The 19,285-nt window shown below is 35.3% G+C and overlaps 1 long non-coding RNA gene across 1 annotated transcript in view; it reads right to left on the bottom strand.

Annotated features, from left to right (window-relative positions):
- The window catches only part of LOC111048967, a 32,306-nt gene extending 16,431 nt beyond the window's left edge, over positions 1 to 15,875 (bottom strand). The window contains exons 1-2 of the long non-coding RNA XR_002605950.2: positions 15,523 to 15,875; positions 5,842 to 5,930 (exon numbers count right to left, since the gene is read on the bottom strand). This is a non-coding gene — a long non-coding RNA (uncharacterized LOC111048967). The remainder of the gene's footprint in view (positions 1 to 5,841; positions 5,931 to 15,522) is intronic.
- Positions 15,876 to 19,285: the final 3,410 nt, after the last annotated feature.

The raw sequence follows: 19,285 nt of genomic DNA, 5'->3' as shown, positions 1-19,285 counted from the left end.
TATCTAACTATATCTATCTATAAACTAACTATCTAACTAACTAATCATAATACCTAACTATCCAGTCAATATTTAGACGAGATCTCAATCGACATAATATTTATCCTCCGTATTCACTATAATGTGTAGGTTTGATGGGACCCTAAATTAAGATTATTAGAATGGTTAATAACTCCAAACTTAATGAAATTTATTAAAAACCGATTATAGAAAGGAAAGAACGAAGTCATAGATGATTTGGTTGTCTAACAAACGAGAATTAATCCAAAAGATTCTAGTACAGTAGCTGCGGCTATAAGCTGGCAATCGTAAACATCATAAGCAATCCTTATTAGCTTTGCATCTATGACAAATTCCTACTGAATTACTTGTTTGTCTGAATAAGTATTGTGTAGACTTCAACCAATAGAACTTTAATTACACTTCCAATAACTAAAAATCAACATTCGAGTAGGAGGAATGAACAATGAGGGCACCACACACGTTGATCTGTATGAGATAAAATGATGAAAAATGACAAAACTGATGTAGTATTGGTAGAATGAACCATGGTAACATGAAAACGACAGATGGTAGTAGCTTTTGAGGGGGTGGCTCTATAGCAGCAGCATCATCATCCACGGCACCGGATATTGTTTTTATGGAGGAGGAAGCACCGGAAATGACCACGTGTGCCACATAAATACCACCTCTTAAACCCCCTTTCCCATTACTTTTGCTAGTGCCAGTGAGTCTTGTCTAGACATTCTCACTGAACAAGATTTCCAACAATGTTAGTTACTAGAGTGATCATGTTCATTGGATAACGCCAAACAAAAACATAAATTGAAAGCGATCTGATAATTTTCTACTTGAAAATATTGGACCCTATCAGGAGTGATCATTGTTATAAGCTTAGTATTTTGATAAGTGAATAATATCATGTTTAATCCAAACGCAATATTTGATATATCTAAAGCTACAACAGATAAGGTGAAATCTTCAACGGTTTAAACAAAACAGATAATCAATATTTTTAAATTTGAAATAACTATGGGATAAAGAATGACTAGATCATTGGACTAATTAAGGGTAAAAGAGAGGAGACGGAGGCGCGGCGTTACCTGTGCACTGACTATTGTTCCAAAAAAGGTGCATCCTTCAACGCTCGACTAGCATACTTTATTATTATCTGACTCCGTTATAACTCTCAAAAGTGGCTTCGTGTGCTTTCTTGAAGGCAATTCTAGCTGGTAGCACCCACTCATCTATTACTTTGCACCATACATCTGTTACTTGTATTTTCTCCAATTATTGAATGTAAATCAGTGATCAAGTATTTGTAATTATTGTATTATTCCCAATGGTTAATTTGATGAAACTCAACTTGCTCACAAGCTGTATACAGACTAATTTGAGTTACATACAATTCAATACTAATTGAACGTACAATTTATTAGCGTCCTTTCTATTAAATTGAACACAACTTGGCAAACATAATGATGTGTATCATGTGTTCATGTGTTTGTCAAGTCCCATTCAATCTTGTAGAATTGATAAGGACGGTAAACAAATGTAAGTTCAAAATCGATGTGGGCTTTACCAATACCTACTATTACTTCAGGCCCCACAACTAATTAATGACGTCATAACATGTAGATTGATTATTCCTAGACCATAGTAGTTTAGACTAGCTTATCAATGTAACTATTGTTACTGTATCGATTTTTTATTGGAGGGAATAGCATCTAAATTTCAGATCAAAGACATTAGTACTTCATTAAATATACATTTTATTATAATAAAAACACTTTATTCCACAAATGCAATAATTCATCCATACTTTCTGCTCGATAGACATAGGCCTACTCGATTCAGTGATAGAGCTATTGATAAATTCATCTCAACCAAAAATACTAATAATAGCCTGTATCAGAATCGAAGGAGAGGTAAATCAAAGATAAACCAAATCAGATGTAACTCTTTTTTAGGAAAGAGGCTCCCACAAACTCGATCACAATAAATCTGTGGTACAAAGAAACCCATCAGGAAAATGTTTTTCAGTTAGGTAAACCTCTAATATTAGGATGTTATGGACAGTTCCAAAACTTTGCATTTACTTTTTAATTTATTAGTTCAAAAGTTCTTTCACATACTTTATTCACACTGTTCTTCCACACTTTATTCACACTGTTATTTCACATTTTATTTACACTGTTTTTTCACACTTTAATTGAATGTCCCACTCACACTTTATTTACACTGCTCTTCTACACTTCATGTAAACCGTTCTTTTTAGAATTGAAGTTCTTTCTTCTTATCGCTCGTATCCATTTTCGTTTCAAAGTTTCATCTTTCGAAAAAGAAAATACCGTACGGAAACTTTTGGAGTCTCGTTATAATTCCCGCAACAATTAGGTACACAACAGTATCCCATGATTTAAGACCCCAAATCCATTATTACTTTTCACAAACGAATATTAGAATGATAAACAAACCATATTCATTGAAATGAAAGACCGTGAAAATTGAATTTGTAATTCCAATTTTGTTGATTACCATATGAGATGTGATAACAAGCTTCAGCGCTCTTATTTCGCTTGCTTACCGCCAGTAGATCATCGATGATCTACATGTGATGACATCATAGTTTATTAGAGATCAGTTGTGGGGCCTGAAGTAATAGTAGGTATTGGCTTTACACACCACGTACGTTTCACTAAATTTTACTTGTCATTGATAGTAATTTGTGTGTTTATCCAATCACTGTATGCTACCACTGGTTAACAGCTGAAAGTACCTTCAAGTAACCACACTGTCCACCAATATATTGCTCGTAGTAGAATCCTTAATAGACCACGAAAATGTCGGAATTCAATAACAATAGGTGACCACAAGAGCTTCTACTTGTCTATCCATTGTTTTCGACGGCCCCGTCTCATTTCTTAAACCCCTAATATTAATGACAATAATGACAAATTAGATTGTGTAAAGATTGTGAATTGCTTGAATATGATAAGACACTTCCTAAACCAGACGTTTGATCTAATAATTGATCACAACGGTATTAATCTACACCTATCAAGAATTTCTTTAAAAAATATATTTCGATAATATTATCAACATGCTGATAATGGAAAGTATTCGAAAAGAGATTAGTTATCTACCAGACAATGTATCAGCTAAGTTAGGTAGGCTCTGTAATAGCAGACCGATAACTTTAGATTGTCCTCCCCTGCTTGTGATTGTGGAGAGGCTGGACAAACGATGAATAATCATATCTGAAATATTGTGGTATTCCAGCCTATCAGGGCAGTTTGGATGATTTTAAAGCAGCTTCTCCAAAAGCAATAGCTTACAAAACTGACTTCAACATCCAAGTTTGAAGAGATTACCTTGTACATATAGGTACAATATATGTTCATATATTTCTGTTAAAAAGATGAGTTTAAAGTTAAATAAGTTTTATATCTCCAATCTTTTTATATCGAGCTGACAAAGGTCAATGACCTAAATATTTTTTTGTAAATTCTTTTGTGAGTATATAACATACGCTAATAATAATAGCCTAATAGTGATAAGCTAATAATAATAGCCTAATAGTGATAAATCATAATTTGGAAAAAGTGCAACAAATAGTCTAAGTATGCAAGAACATGGTGAAACGATTGTGACTCCTGATGTCCTCATAAACAGTGAGTAAACACTCTCTATTACAAAGTTTCCATGAATTTTATTGTGGCTGATTAATAAAAAATAGTCTGATGATGCCAGTAACGGTAGTCTCTTCTAACAGATGGATAGGGAATGTGCTTTGCATAGAGTCGAACATTGGAGTCTTATTTTAGTGTTGTACATTATTATACGCACTGTATAATACAATATTTTATCAGGCTGGTCACACACCGATTAGTCAAGACAAGACTAGTCACGTTTAGTCACAATACTTCACATAGTTGCTTATGGAGTCATGTCTAATTGCAATGACTAATCAGTGTGTGTTGCGTCATAATCAGCTGTGAAGTATTGTGACTAAACGTGACTAGTCTTGTCTTGAGTAATCAGTGTGTGACCAGCTTTAGACTCTTCAATCAGTGCTTTTGAATATTGATCGAACATTACTCATTCTGGTCAAATTCATAATTTTCTGCTTGTTCAGGAAATAGAAGAAAGGTGCTTCCACCATTTTCCAGTAATATAAGAAATTCAATATTCTCATTCCATAATCCAGATTCTTCTTTCATTAAGTATAAGATTGCTAACATTATGCTTGGCAGATGGAGCTGGCCAACATGTGGACACACGTCCAACGGCATTTCATTGATAATCCACGCAACTTTGGTTTGCTACCCGAATAAGCTCGGAAGGCATGAGATTATAACATGAATTATGCTATCAACAAGGACATTACCGTGCGTGCTGTGTGTCATTTGTTCAACTAGCTTCCTACATGAACATTCACTCATCCATTCTCCAAGTTAATTACTATAGACAGACGGTTAAGTGGTCCGGTCAAATATAATCCATCACACACGGTCGTTTAATAGAAATTATTAACTTTACGAGTGGTTTACTTCTACCTGCGAAATATTACTAACAGCGTTGATGAAGATATCAATGTTTATTTCGCAATGAATAGGAACAACTGTCGGTTCGTAAAGCCTTGTGCAAAGTCGAGTGACACCTTTCAGTATGAAGTGTTACGTCGTAACTCATTCATATTATAGTGAATTCCAATAGCATGAATCCATAAAAAAAAGTTACGAGATATTTTATTAATATTATATTAATCTATGATATTATTTATATAGAAAGAATTTCCATATACATGTACAGGATAGGAAATACACGAACGACGCATCATCACGTCTGAACTACTGTACTGATAAACTTGAAATATTGTATAACAATTCTAAAGAATTCCAAGAATTCATCCTGAAAGAAGGGAAACATTATTGGAACGAGATTTTGCATTAATATTTTCATTATATGAATCTATAAAATTATAAAGAGAATTGGCTTATTCATGTATGGGAAGGGAAATACACGAATAAAATCAAGTCTGAATTTCTGAACTGATAAACTTGAAATATTGCACTAAGATTCATAATTTACCAAGACCGTCTATTGGCAAATTTTTAGTTCTTCAAGATTTCAGTACGGCAAGTTTTCAGTTTGTAAAGTTTACAATTCGTGTCGGTTTTCAGTACGTCAAGTTTTCAGCCAGTCATGTTTTAATTCAAGTTTCGTAGCTAATGTACAGTAATGTAAACACAACTAGCCAACAATTCAACTCATGACCATGGATGTCCAAAATTGACAGAATAAAAAAAACTATTTAGAATGTCCACAATTATGGAATAATTAGAAACTTTCGTAGTAAAAAAATCACATTACTATTTAATCTTACTTGTTCTTCATAGAATATATACAATAGCTTAATAAAGGTGTGAATATTATAAACTATCTATAGTTTATATAGTACAGTATAAACTATAAATAAATAGTAGTACTTTCAAGGGGTTTGTATAGTAGTACGGTAGTGCTAATTTTTTATATATATTTAGTGAAGTGATTTTAGTATAGTTTTACCATAACAATAATTCATATATAGTTTAAACTATCTATATCTAAAATAAAGTCTATAACCTAATAAAAGTGTCAATAGTATAAATATAAGATTTTATTTGAGGGGATAACACATCAAGATATAAGAATGAAAAGTCAAGGGTTCAAAAACAGTATAGTAAGTAGGCTACTGAATAGCATAATGAAAAATGCATATCTTCATATCATGACACTGATTTCCTCATATCACAATATTAAAGATATGGGATTATTTTAGTTGACAAAAATACTCACATCTTACTGGTTGTCACCAATTCATTCATCCAAGGCCATGAAATAGACAGACAACAGGTCATATTATTGACGAACATCATTTCTTTTTTCTGCAAAAAATATAAAACGTGATGAGAATAAAGAATAACACTATCTTTATAATAATGTAACACTCGTACACAAGTTATGACATCAACTGTAATAAATCGACACCCTACCATATTCTATCTTTCGTTATTTTCATCGAAATGAACAATTGATATTGTTCGAATTAGCTTTATGGGGGTAGCCACTCTATAATTATATTATAGCAAGGAATTTCAGAAAGTGCTTGCATTGTAATGATGAATATCGGAATACTTTGTATTTGATAATAATGTAGTGTGAAAAAAATCAATATGAAATATTCTTATTCACATGAATAAATTTAAGAACGCCTTGTTTATCACATTTCAAAGTACTTAATTGTTTCACTGTCTGTGAATTCGAATTCAATTGATAACATTCAGTGACGTTCTAGACAACAGCATCAATTGCTCGTAATTCTCATTCATATCACTACTAAACTAAAGATCGTTCAAGAAAGCGATTTGACAACGTTATTATATAAATTTCTGATTTATTGGTCCACAAACACGACTGCAGTTCAGTAATCCACTGTAACTTTCAGTAACCTATAAAACTAGGTCACTTTCTCTCCTTACTTTTTACGCCAACATAAGACTCACCTAGCACAACACAGTTGTATACGATACACCTATAAATCGATAAGAGCTCACTAAATGCAAAAGTTGATAACAAGCTGTCTACCTTGGACCTGTATAATTCCATCATCTTCCAACAAAATTCAATAATTAATATAAAGAAAACTGCACAAATTTGAAAATTCATTGGAAAGGCAAATTGTTTTTCGACACGTAAAACAAGACATCAATTTGAATTATCAGGCTACAGATAACGGACTTTGAATATTCCAAGAAAATTTCCCCGTACAGGAATTAGTTACATAGATAGAATCCAAGTAAAAAAACTAAAATTTCATGCGACAAAATTCGTTACGCGGAGGGTTTAGTTTTTTAGAGGTACAATTGCAATCCACTTCATTGATAATTGGTACAAAAATCATTTTAAAGAATATAATGTACTAATAATAACATTTAAATGACAATATTCAATGATTCTGTTAATCAAGGAATGAATCTATTGTGTATTTCGTCCCCAGCAAAATAATCAACATCATTGCAATTCGTTTTGTTAAACGATGCTCTCGTAGGTCTATAATCCATCATTCCTCAAGAGTTTTTATATAGTGCACCAAAACAAGACACGTGGATGTAAAAGTATTGAGGAAGGAAGAGAGTGAGAGAATTTGAAGAGCGATAAGAGCAGCAAAGAAGACATCACGATCAAAACATAGCAAGCAATGAAAGAGCAACGATGCAGTGGGGGGGGGGAGGAAGCGAATGAACTCATGGCGAGGAGAGAAGATCGGTCGTAATACAATCAAAGTAGGGGATGGAAGGGGGCCACAACGGACAAGGTCAGAGGACTTTCGATTTCGCGAGCAGGTGGAGTGCGCCGGCGCAGTAGTCTGCTACTCTCATCGATTTTCACAACGATGATGATTATTATGATTCGCCCCATCAAAGGCACTGCACTCGTGAATTTATACTATAGTAAGGGGGCAAGAGTGAAAGCGGGCCACACAACTCCCTCTTCTTTCTCACTACAAGGGGCACCTCTGTCTTCGGGGCACCTCTCCTCAACACCACAACCCCCCCAAACAACACAGAGCACACAACACCCACACATACGCGCTCATTCAGAATTAACGCCACCAACACTCTCTCTACTCACTCTCTCACTCACTCACTTCAGCTTTGAGCCAAACTTAGCACCGCCAAGTTCCTGGAATTACTCAGTTTCCAATATCTGATTACATTCAGAATACTTTACTACAACGTAGAGTCGATGCAAAAACGATGCAATGAGACTGGAGTGTCAATAACAATCAAACGTGGAAAATTCTGCTCTAAATAAATTCTTGGAAAACCCCAGCAAATAGAATGATTGTACTACGGGAATGACGTATTCACTCAAAATTAGGGAATTTCCCTTTGGACCTATTGTCGTGAACAGTAGATTATTGGCTATAGGAACCAGACAGATAAGAAATTGTGTATCTTTCTAATAGCACCAATTCATAATTTTCAAATTATATAAGATAGTAGCCTATTATTTTATTCATTATGGATGGAGATGGAGACATACAAAATCTGATGGAAAGCTACATTGTAATAATTTTACTACATTGTTTAATACTATTATAAACGAGCAATTTCTGTATTTATATATCTGGTTATTAATGTTTAACGGATCTCGAAAACGGCTTCAACGATTTTCAACTAATTGGGAACATAGTAGGTTTATGATATAAAAATTCGATTGCACTAGGTCTCATCCTTGGGAAAACTCCCTGAACGACATTAAAATGATAATTCATCCTTGGCTGAAGCAGCTGTGGATAGTAAAAAAGTGAGTGAGCGAGTGAGTATGTAAAAAATCAAAATATAGCATCCCCGAAATTAATAAGATGACATATAAACCAGCTGTGAAATAAAAACACGATCATTTTAAAGATTTGTGTTCTGTTTATCAATAAAATAAAAATAACGAGCGAAGCTCGGTGCCCCGATATTAATTATTAATTATGCACTCAACCAAAATGAACCAGAAAGTTCCTGGAGATTGAAATTAGAAAATACTGATAATACAATAGCTCCCAGACTTGTTTACATTTGCATGTCCTTCTTCTGCGATTTGTGTAGGGAAAAATAATATGAAATTATTCACATACAACTTTGCAATTGTGGAAGAATGTGCCAAATGAAGCGACTGAGAAAGAGGAAAAGAAAAATGAAGGGATTCCCGTGAGAACAAACGTAATAATTTTCAATAAGGAAATGAACCAACACTAGTGCTAGTAAAAGTTTACTTTGTGTGATAAATGCACTTGAATAACAGAGAGGTACTGCCTACTCCAGTTCAAGGATTAGAATGAATAGCTACATCGATGAATGACACTGTGAACGGATGACGTAGATGAATTTAGAACATCACTTCACTGTAAACGAAAAAACACCTGGCGTCATAATTCGATTGGAATTTGTAACGTCAGAGCCTCAAATTAATTACCTCAGTACGTTCCTATTAAAATTATACTACGATATCACTCTCTCTCCACGATAGCGTGACAAAAGTGTGAATGACTGCCGTTGCGCAGTCAATATCTCTGCCCTCATCACTGGCACGGCTTCAAACCACTGCTGCCTACAATTTCTAGAGCCACTTCAATAATAATTAATAATAATTATTAGCTCCTATTTGCTTTCACTGAGATAATTGAAACACTGGAGCTTGAGAGTGATTCAATGAAGAGTGATCACAATAATGAATTATCTAAATTATGGAAAAGTAATATATAATGTTATTGGACATCAACCAATTATTACAACTCGTACTAACTTATGATTATTTAGAAATTGTGAGTTTCGATCACACACAACAGTATAAGTTGGAATGTTGAGACACGCCGAACTACCTTAAACACAACGGTATTTAAAAACGTCTCAACTACTGAACTGATGATTTTGAAATTTTGCATATATATTCTTAATTCACCGAAGGTCAAATTCATATTTTCATTGGTATCAATTAATTAATGATACTTGAATGATTAAAAAAACTTTATTCATTTTGTGACTCAAATATTACGCGAGGATAAAATCCCAGCCTAACAGACTTCTCTTTCTCTGTGATTCCGTGGCATAGCACGCGTGACTCATAAATTAAAGATTGCGGGCTCGAGATCCATTACCTTTTTTTGCTGAGAATATTCGATTGAAATGAAGATTGTCCAGGCAATTTTGAGAAAATAATGAATAATTATTCTATTTTGAAATGCTTGCTGGACAGAAGGAGATCGCATTTTACACTACCAAATTTTCCCCAGTGTAAATCACAGGTTACATACTAGTAAAGAATAAAGTTCAAAACTAAACGATTACTATACGTAATAAGTAGTATATACCATTCACGAAAATCTAATATTTCTGGGAGGACAGATTTACTCTATGTCCAAATCAAGTATCCTGAGAATTGAATGATCGTCATTCATGATTTAGATCACCAATGAAAACTAATTTTGAAAACATTGAGAGATATAGGCCTAAAACCATTCATCTTGGTAGACATTCATTCCATGATATTACAATAGTGAGGGAGATCACAATTCAAATGGGAAAAATATAAATTACTCCGAAAAGCATAATTCAGAAGTTGTAAATGTGATATCATTTACTATGCAACATGCAGCAATGGAAATAGTTGGATGCTTCAAGTGGATAAAGTAAAAAATTGTCTACGACAAAATGAAAAATAATGAATGACAAAACAGATTCAAGGGAGGGAGGGAGGTAGAGAGAGAGAGAGAAATATAGCCAACATGACAAGAGACAGGTCAAGTTCAGCTGAGAGGAAGAAGTGATGCAAAGATACACGTGGTCGTCTGGGGCTGGGCTAGCAGCTATGCGTTACGCAAGTAGACGAGGAGGGAGAGAAAGGATAAAAAAGGAGAGGGAGTGAGAGAGCAAGAGCTCGAGTGGGAAGCGACGCGCGACAGACTCACTGACCTACGACAAACTAGGATTGAATGAGAGAGAACAAGAGATCGACCAGGAGATGAGAGAGAGCGAGCGAGAGATAGAAACCGATTGACGAGACCGATGCACTCGCGTCTGTCCTTCACAAGCATAGGTGGGGGGGAGGGTTGAGGAGGCACCGCAAATGCAGCAGCAGATACAATTTATTGCATTGCACACTAGTCGCCCGCCGTTTCCACGAAACGCAAAGCCAGCAGTCAACGACCTGCACTGCACTGCACTGCACAGCTGCTGCCTGCACCAACCGTACAGCAACAATTGTGTTGGAAAATGTAATACAGAAAAGGGAGAAGCATAAAAAGTGATTTTTCACCAAAATGTATTATCAAATTTTAGTTTTTGTGGCTGGTTTGTAACCCAACCATCCAAATGTCTATGTGAAAGACTCGAATCAGATTGTGAAATAATAACAAACCATCGATTTTAGTAGCATTTATTCATAACTAGGTAACATACATAATTCTTAACAATCATCTTCACTTCAAATCCAATACTTGCCATCGATTCTTGACAGCAACTATCGGAAGAAACTTTTGAGACATAATATGTATGACGACCTAGGATAAACAACAGTAACGTGAATGCAATGCTTTGCAGCTAGATAAAACAACACATGTTGCATATATCTACTGTTCTATAATAATATTGTTTTGGAAGATTATCTAGCGTTCTGTCTGTGAGTATAACATTCAAGTTGGAGTTGATATTGAAACTGAATGAATATACGTGGACTATTATTAATATGAATAATTTATTAACGTTCACAGAGGTAAAGAGTTCACGTTCACAAAGGAGAAAAATAGAAATTGTGATAGAATTATCTTTATACTAGAGGAATGAGAAAAATCCAAAGATATTTTAGAATAAATACCCTGGACCACTATCAAACTAGGCAGCCAGGTCGCGCAGGTCATACAGTCACAGGGCGGGCATTGTTGCAACGTGTTGGCTATAAAAGTGTGACATAGGGCTCAGCATCCAAAACGTAGCTCTCAGGATGGCTGTCCAGCCTGCCCGGCTGAATGTGTGTGTCACACAGTCGGAAGTTGCCTAATATTATTGGCTACGCGTCCTGACTGCCTAGTTTAATAGGCCAAATTATCTATTATGAAATAATTTTGAATTTTCTCTTTCCAATGGTATGAAGATTATTTATTCATTAAGAAAACCTTTTAGTAACATGAATTTCTAATTTATTGTGACTTCTCGTACTTTGTTGATTATCAGTTTTTTAAATCCGATGAATCTCTTGTAGGTAAACTTGTATAATACATGTCCTGTCTCAAGAGTTTGAATTTGAACAAAAAGTGATTACTATAATATAAAAATGTGAAGATATTCATTCATTCACAATTATTAGAAGAGATGCGAAACATACTAGAAACAAACTGGTTCAGATAGAAATTAGTTTAGTGACTTTTTCGTTTCTACACCTTTGTACAGTGATTTTCTCCTCTTCCCATACTAACTTCCAAGAACAATGGATATAATCTCTATTTGAAACCGATATGTAACGCATATACAACGTTACGTATATGTTATCACTTATCAATACTAAGATACTGATGCTAATTTATATTATCTATCTAGGTTACTTTCTTGTATTATACTTTGTAATTTCATCAGTAAATATCTTTGTATTATGTTTTTGTGCAAAGAAATGGATTATATTTGAAGTACAAAATTGTACTAATTTGGTAGAACCACTAGCTTTTTGCAAGTCGGTTTGTCTTCCAATTGCAACATTCCTCGTCGGTCAAGGCGGAGATTCCAAGAATACAGGACGGTGACCGCTGTATAGCACAGCTCAAGGTCGAGGAAAGCGTCCACAAGTTCAATGACCTAGACACCGGAGAAAGAAGCCTATCGTACTGGCCTCAATTCCTTGCCAGTCGGTAATAACCTAAGCCATCATTTCAACTCAAACAAGATAATACCACAATGTCTTTAATCTATTGAGGGAGAGAAATGATAGGTCAAAATAAAAACATTCCGTTTCAAGCTCTACTTCAAGCATTCAATCCGAACTAAGTATTGTAGTAGAATTTATGCTAACATACAATTTCTCTCAGTGTCTGATTCGAGAATTTCTAGAAATAAACTACAATGAAACAGATGCTGAGAACAAATCAAGCTCTAGACTAGTATGATTCTAAAAAGTAGCCTACCATTGAATGTTGATCAACTTACGACTCAAATCAATCAAGGACAATTAAAACAGTTTTGAAAATTGGTAGCGATAAATCATTCTTCCGGTGAACTGCAAACTGATTCCAGCCTAGCAATCAAATTCATAGCCTCGAAATAGACGATAACGTTTCCAAACTGTAGGCTAATATGCAGTAAAATTTCATTTAGAGTAACCATTTTCAAGGAAATTAATCCCTTAAATTAACAATTAATTTAGTCACAATTTATTAGCAGAAAACAAGAGATTCAAAAGATGAGTGTGAGTATAATGAAAGAGCGCTAAAAGTTGTAACAATCACAGTTGAACTATGATGTCATCAACTTATCCGGTTATCCCGCATCAAATTTGTTTTCTGCAAATCTCTTCTCATGAAAAATTGAGACGAGAATATGACAAGTAAACACTATGCAGTTTTTTAACTGGTGTATGTGACTGCTTTTTCAATGACACGTAGCAGAAATACTGTACTTGAAAATTTTCTGTTAATCAACTGCACATATTTTTCGTAACAATGAACAGCTTTCTAACACGACATTGATTTGAATGATGATCCCATTGAACTGTGTCACTTTTTCCACTCAAATACTTTAATTAGAACCAAGCAATATTGTAAGGCGCTTCCTGCAAGTTTTTCAGCTGGTATTCGAGACTGTTGTGCATTAGTGAGTGTCTCATCGACCAGACTGGCTGTGCATACAACACGCCAAGACTATTTTAAGCATTTCCTGTTCATTGACGGCTCCTGCACTCCACTACCCCGCAACACTTACACTCCCAAATTCTTCCCCCTTGGAATAATGCTTAGTCAGCCGGAACCCCAGTCAGTTGTGCACGTGTTTACTGGGAACTGTTGTTTATGGCAGTGCTAAAATGGGAACAACGATGCTGCTCCATACGGTACACCGTACAGTATAATAGTACAGTACTTGTACAAGTCGTCAACCTACTCTATTTCAGCTTCAACTCTCTCTCACCACAAACATCCTTTTGTCCGGTATCTTTGTTTCCTTTCCTTGTATTTCACGCACTGTTGCTACTGCTTCCGCTTATTCCAAACAGCCGTCTCGTTTCCTCACACCATTCTTTCAACAGCTCCCAAGTCATTTCCTCATGTGTGATTTTTCACACGTGCCATTCACTCAGATGTGGCCGTACCAAATATTATTATTACCAGATAAAATATTTCCAAAATAATGTACTTTGTTTAAATAAAGAAATCACCTACTGAGACATAAACGTGATGTATTCTTCGCGAGATAACTATTGTTGCACCAGGATCAGTTCAAAAATTTGGTAGCTAATTAATCAAGGAATTTGAGATAATTATAATACATAAAAATTCGTCATATCCTGCTATACGATGAGAGCTAAACTATTGATATTTGGCAGGTTCAACATAAAATTAAGCTCAAAACTTCCTTTATAATAACAGCCCAGAAAAATACACAACCCGTATTCAATGTAGTTATGATAAATACCAGGCAAGAAACTGTATTTAATGATGAATTGGATAAATTAGCCAGAGTCATTCTGGTAGAAGTATGCTAATTTGTCAGTGGATGGAGAGTAAATAAGGGCAAGGTTTTTATTAAAAACAGTGGGAAATAGCTATTTAGTAAACCACGTATGCTACCCTCCATTTTCCATTGAGAAAACTAAAAGTATTAGTAAAATATACCAATAAGTCTCTGCCAAATTTACAAATGGCTGAGAATTCTTAACAATCAAATAAGTGAATTGTCAATGTCAACTGAGAATTCAAAAAGTTAAACTAATTGTCTTTCGCATGATCCAATTGAGAAAAATTATTGAGATGATGTTCAACATTGAGAGTGAAATAAATTAGTAGGCTAGTTGCAAACACGTGATACCTCAAACACATAGACCGTCTTAGATGTCAACAAAAATTAATACTAGACTCCAGTTACAACATTCTAACTGCGTTCGTGTCTGCATTATAATGAAGTTAATGTAGGCTATGGTTTGAATTTTAAACAAAAATAAAAGTGGCCTAGACACGCTGCATACTTAGAGGATATCCAGAACTCACGATATCATATAATTCCCCAATCCACTTGAATTTCAACATTTACACAAATACAAAAAAATGCAACATTATCAACGGTATACAAGAATATCTTTATGGCGAGAGAATGAATACATGTCATTGAATGAGCAATGGCACAGTAGAATAGTAATAAGAAGTTCATAATAAAAAGTACGAAACAGCCATAAAGGAAGATAGTCAGGATAACATAATTTATTCAGAAGATTCGAATTTGGGGTGTGGTCAATAATTTAGAAATGATACGATGCAGTTCTGAGAATAAGTATTGCAACTAAGATAATAATAAACAAATTGACCAAGTTAGTAAAAATAAATGAAATGCAATCACAATGAATCACGTTTGAAAATGTGTAGTCACAGTACCGTACTTGCTGAGGCGGAAGAATACATGAGAAATGTTGACCCTAACCTCTAAACTGTAATCATGAGTAAAATAGTTCCAAGTAGACATAAAAAATTAAGTGAGAATAGGAAAACAATTCTAAAATTGATGAATGATTGACGAAATTTTGAGTAAAAGTGAAGCAAAATACACTGATGAATGGAACTACTTTATTCCGCCTGAGCTACCATCAAACATGTGCTTGCGTAAAAGCAAGGGCGGATACGATCGAAGCCATTACGATGAAATGTGTAAATTGAAGCATTCAATTGAATGGAAGTTATTAAAATTATGAATTAAATTTACTTAATTGGAACGAAAACAACTCAATAGTACTTACGTGATGTACTAGTCAAAACAGAGCTGAGTGAACAGTTTTAGTAAACCCACGCGGCGAGCGTTGTAGTTGGACCGGCAGCCATTCATAACATCGGCCAAACCTAGCCGGCCACAAAATCCCAATAATCCACACCAGTTTACACACTCCCACCTCAATACACACGATTTTCGATCACACCAGCATGTCAAGTCACAAAAACAGAATAATTAAATCACTTTTTCAACTTGTAATCGACGCAATTTAAGACGAGCACAAGAAAGATTGAGAAGCTAAACACGGAAAGGAAGTGATCGTGGCGTCGCCCAGCCCGCTAGAGACCACGAGGCGAACCACTAGTTCCAACCTTGTCCACATGGCAGCGCTGTAGTGCCAGTGACGACGCATCCCCTCCCCTAACAAACTCTGTTCTGCTGCTGCTGCTGCTGTTGCTGTTACGTCATAAAAATAATATCCAGCCAATGTTATCACATTTTTCCCACGGCCTCGTTCTTGCCGTCTGACAACTTCTTCCCATTTCTCCCGACTTCTATCTTCCTGCTTATTCAACGGTACACTGAGTGAATCTTTCGTTATTGAAATATGAAACAAATAACGATAAGGAACAATTTGAGAACAATATTAATTATGAATCATTTCAAATTCATTCATGGATGAGGAATTAAGCCATGTGAAATATGGTGTCTTTCTACTGAATACTTTTTCCACCAATGTTAATGCGGCCGTTAGATTTTTAAATTAATTCACATACTTCTTTAGTCCTGTAATCACTACGTTAGCGGAATTCAATCGAAATGATACTAATAAAAACAGTGATGAAACAGTTAGTTTCGATTGCTATAGAATTTTCTTGTGCAACAAACGATAAATTTTAACTGTATTCAATAGAAATATAACCCTTTGAAAAGAATAAGAATTTTAGACATCAAAGTATGATAATTGCCAATTATAATGCACTGTAAACAAGTACAAATAACCTTTTTTTATATTTGCATTCTAGAAATAAATGTCGATGTGAATATTGGAGGGTACTAAAGATTCAGATATCTAAATTATCATTGTGAATGAAAGATCAACAATATGCCTAATAAGAATGAAATCATACCTAACCATTGATCCCTAAGGAATAATAATTTACAAAAATCTCTATCCTTAATCCACTCAAATATAATCGCCTTACCCCTGCGACGATTAAATTCAAGTATCCAGAAAGCACAAACAAGCCAACTCATTTTCAAACAAGTGAGAATTTCATTTCGACAATAAAATAATTACACACTTGTAGATTGAATTATGGTTTGTGATTCAGTCTAATCTATAAATGACAAAACCCTCGCGCAACATGTTGAAAAGAGAAGACACTCCTGGAACTGATAGGAGATCAAGGGGCGTCTCGCAAGTTTCTCCCACGCTACCATTTCCCACCCACACCTCCAGACGTAGGATGGTGCACTCACTATGCACTGGCAGATTAGCTTTGACCTCCACACCAACAGCATTTCTTTATGCCAGCCGTCTGAATCACATAGCTATTACCCCTCACCATTTCTTCCTACTCCTACATTAACCCCGCAAACATAATTTACATGTATTGGATGACCTTGCCACTTCCATTTAGGAAATTAGCGTTTTGGACATGCAAAATTTGATTGAAAATATGAATTCGGAAGCATTGATTTGAGATGTAACCAACAGTCTCTGAACTACAGTATATTCAAGTGCCAACGTTGAGGACATTTGAAAAAAATATATATTTGCCCAAATGTGCAGTGACCCTCAGCAATAAATTTGTCCGAGCACGATTTCTAGCTTTTTCAAGACAGAATGAAATGTTCCACAGGTTAGTGGACAAGAGTATGGCAATATTGATAATGTGCTGTGGGTTGAACTAAGAAAAATTACTGTCGTTTGAGAATCTAAAAACTTTCTACCTGAATAGTTCACTGTCAATGGTCACATTCACTCTGTGTAGATAAACTTTGAATTTCCTGCTTATTGTTATTGAAATTTGAGTATTTTGTCCATTTGCGTGAAATGGAATACAAAAGACTGGGAGCTTTTTCCTGTTGGTAGTAATGTGAAGTTTGTTGAACTGGAAACTTATTCTCTAATTCCTATAGATCAGCATCAATGCACTTTTATCTAAATTTACACCAAGCAGATAGAAGAATGGGAAACTTCTACTGAATAGCTTCTTAGGACTGACTGAGCGGCACATAGGAATAGTGTAAGAGTTTACCAAGAACGAAGGATAAGATGACTCAAAAGCAACCATTGACTAAAAATCACAGGAAGGGTATAAGGGGAAGAATGTGACAGAAAATAATCCCAAGTGTTGAATTTTCTCGATATAAATTTATCATTTTCTATAATATCACGTTTGTTCGCATTAAATCAGTTTGTAGAATCAAAAATGTTGTCCAATGCACGTGAATAGGGTACGTCCTTCTCTCACTTACAAAATGTAAGTGAAGTTTCTTACATTTAATTGTTTTCTCAATTTCCTAGATTAACATCCTCAGTTCACAAGTCCACCTAGATCAAAACTTTGTATAAGCATCAAGTAACAAATGAATATGTTAGAGGAGGAAATAAGACGAAGAGTGAGTAGGAAAATAATAATAATACTCAGACGCGCCGTTAATCGAGTGAAGTCCTGTGCTCTTGGAATGCGGCATGGCCGGTCCACTGGAGGGGGTGGGTGAGGTTGGGGAGGAGTGAGAACAGAGCCTACGGAATGTAGGACTGTGCGGACCTCCACAAGTCACCCCTCTAATCTTGGAAGACTCCTCCAGCTTCCAGCTACCTGTACGTCTCCTTTTCCTAGAAACACTGCCAACCAGTCCAGCATTCTTGACCCCCCCCCCCAACCAAACTTGGACACATCATTCCATTTATTAGTGCTTGTCTTCTTCTTCTTTTGCCATGAATCCCTGGAACCGCTACATCAAGCCGCACACACCAGCAGCTCTTACAATATATTTCACTTCCCGCCAATCCAAACTCTCCCCCCCCCTCTTTGCCATGGCTGACGATATCACCCACAAAAACACCTGCTCCAACTTTCACAATGGATCACCATGTCATTCAAATTAATCAAGTCTCTTATTAAAAATAAAAACAGCCTTCCAGAGAATGTATTGTAATTATTCTCACTGACAAGGATGATATTTCCAAGGCGTTTTCTTCTGTATTATTCTAACAAGATACAGTATTAATGAATAGTTTATACACTTAAACCAATAATAGCTTCTAATAGAATTCTAAGGTAAGTCTACTATTTACAGGAAGAAGTACTAATACAAGAAACAGTTTCACTACCAAAAAAAGCTACTGAGTATGTAAGAAGTTATCAAATGATTCAAAGGATTTACAGAATATCTAGAGAAGAAACAACACGAAATTTTGAAAAGGAAGTAAATACTGAATATTAATATTTTTAATTTCAGTACTGAATCATGTTTTATGGAAATTTAAAATTCATGCGCTATAAAATAGGAAAATATATGGCTCTCTGACTAAAATAAATCATTAGGTTACTCAATAATAATTTATAGCAATTTGTGAGCAGCTATTGCAGAGGTCGGAAACAGTCGAGCCCTCCCAAAGTTATCCGAGCGCGGAAAATTTCCGACCTGACCTTCGTGCACTAGGAGCGCGGCGCTGATCTCGAAAAGCCTCCTAGAGCACGCAGGTACACTTGATCACATGTATTCAATTCCAGGTTGAAAATTCTCCACGTCGCTCCACCGACCTAGTGCACGCT

The sequence above is a fragment of the Nilaparvata lugens genome, chromosome 6, assembly GCF_014356525.2.
Source record: "Nilaparvata lugens isolate BPH chromosome 6, ASM1435652v1, whole genome shotgun sequence".
In the NCBI taxonomy this organism is placed as follows: Eukaryota; Metazoa; Arthropoda; class Insecta; order Hemiptera; family Delphacidae; genus Nilaparvata; species Nilaparvata lugens.
The sequence above is the reverse complement of the archived record's forward strand: the minus strand, read 5'-3'. Positions and strand labels throughout refer to the sequence as shown.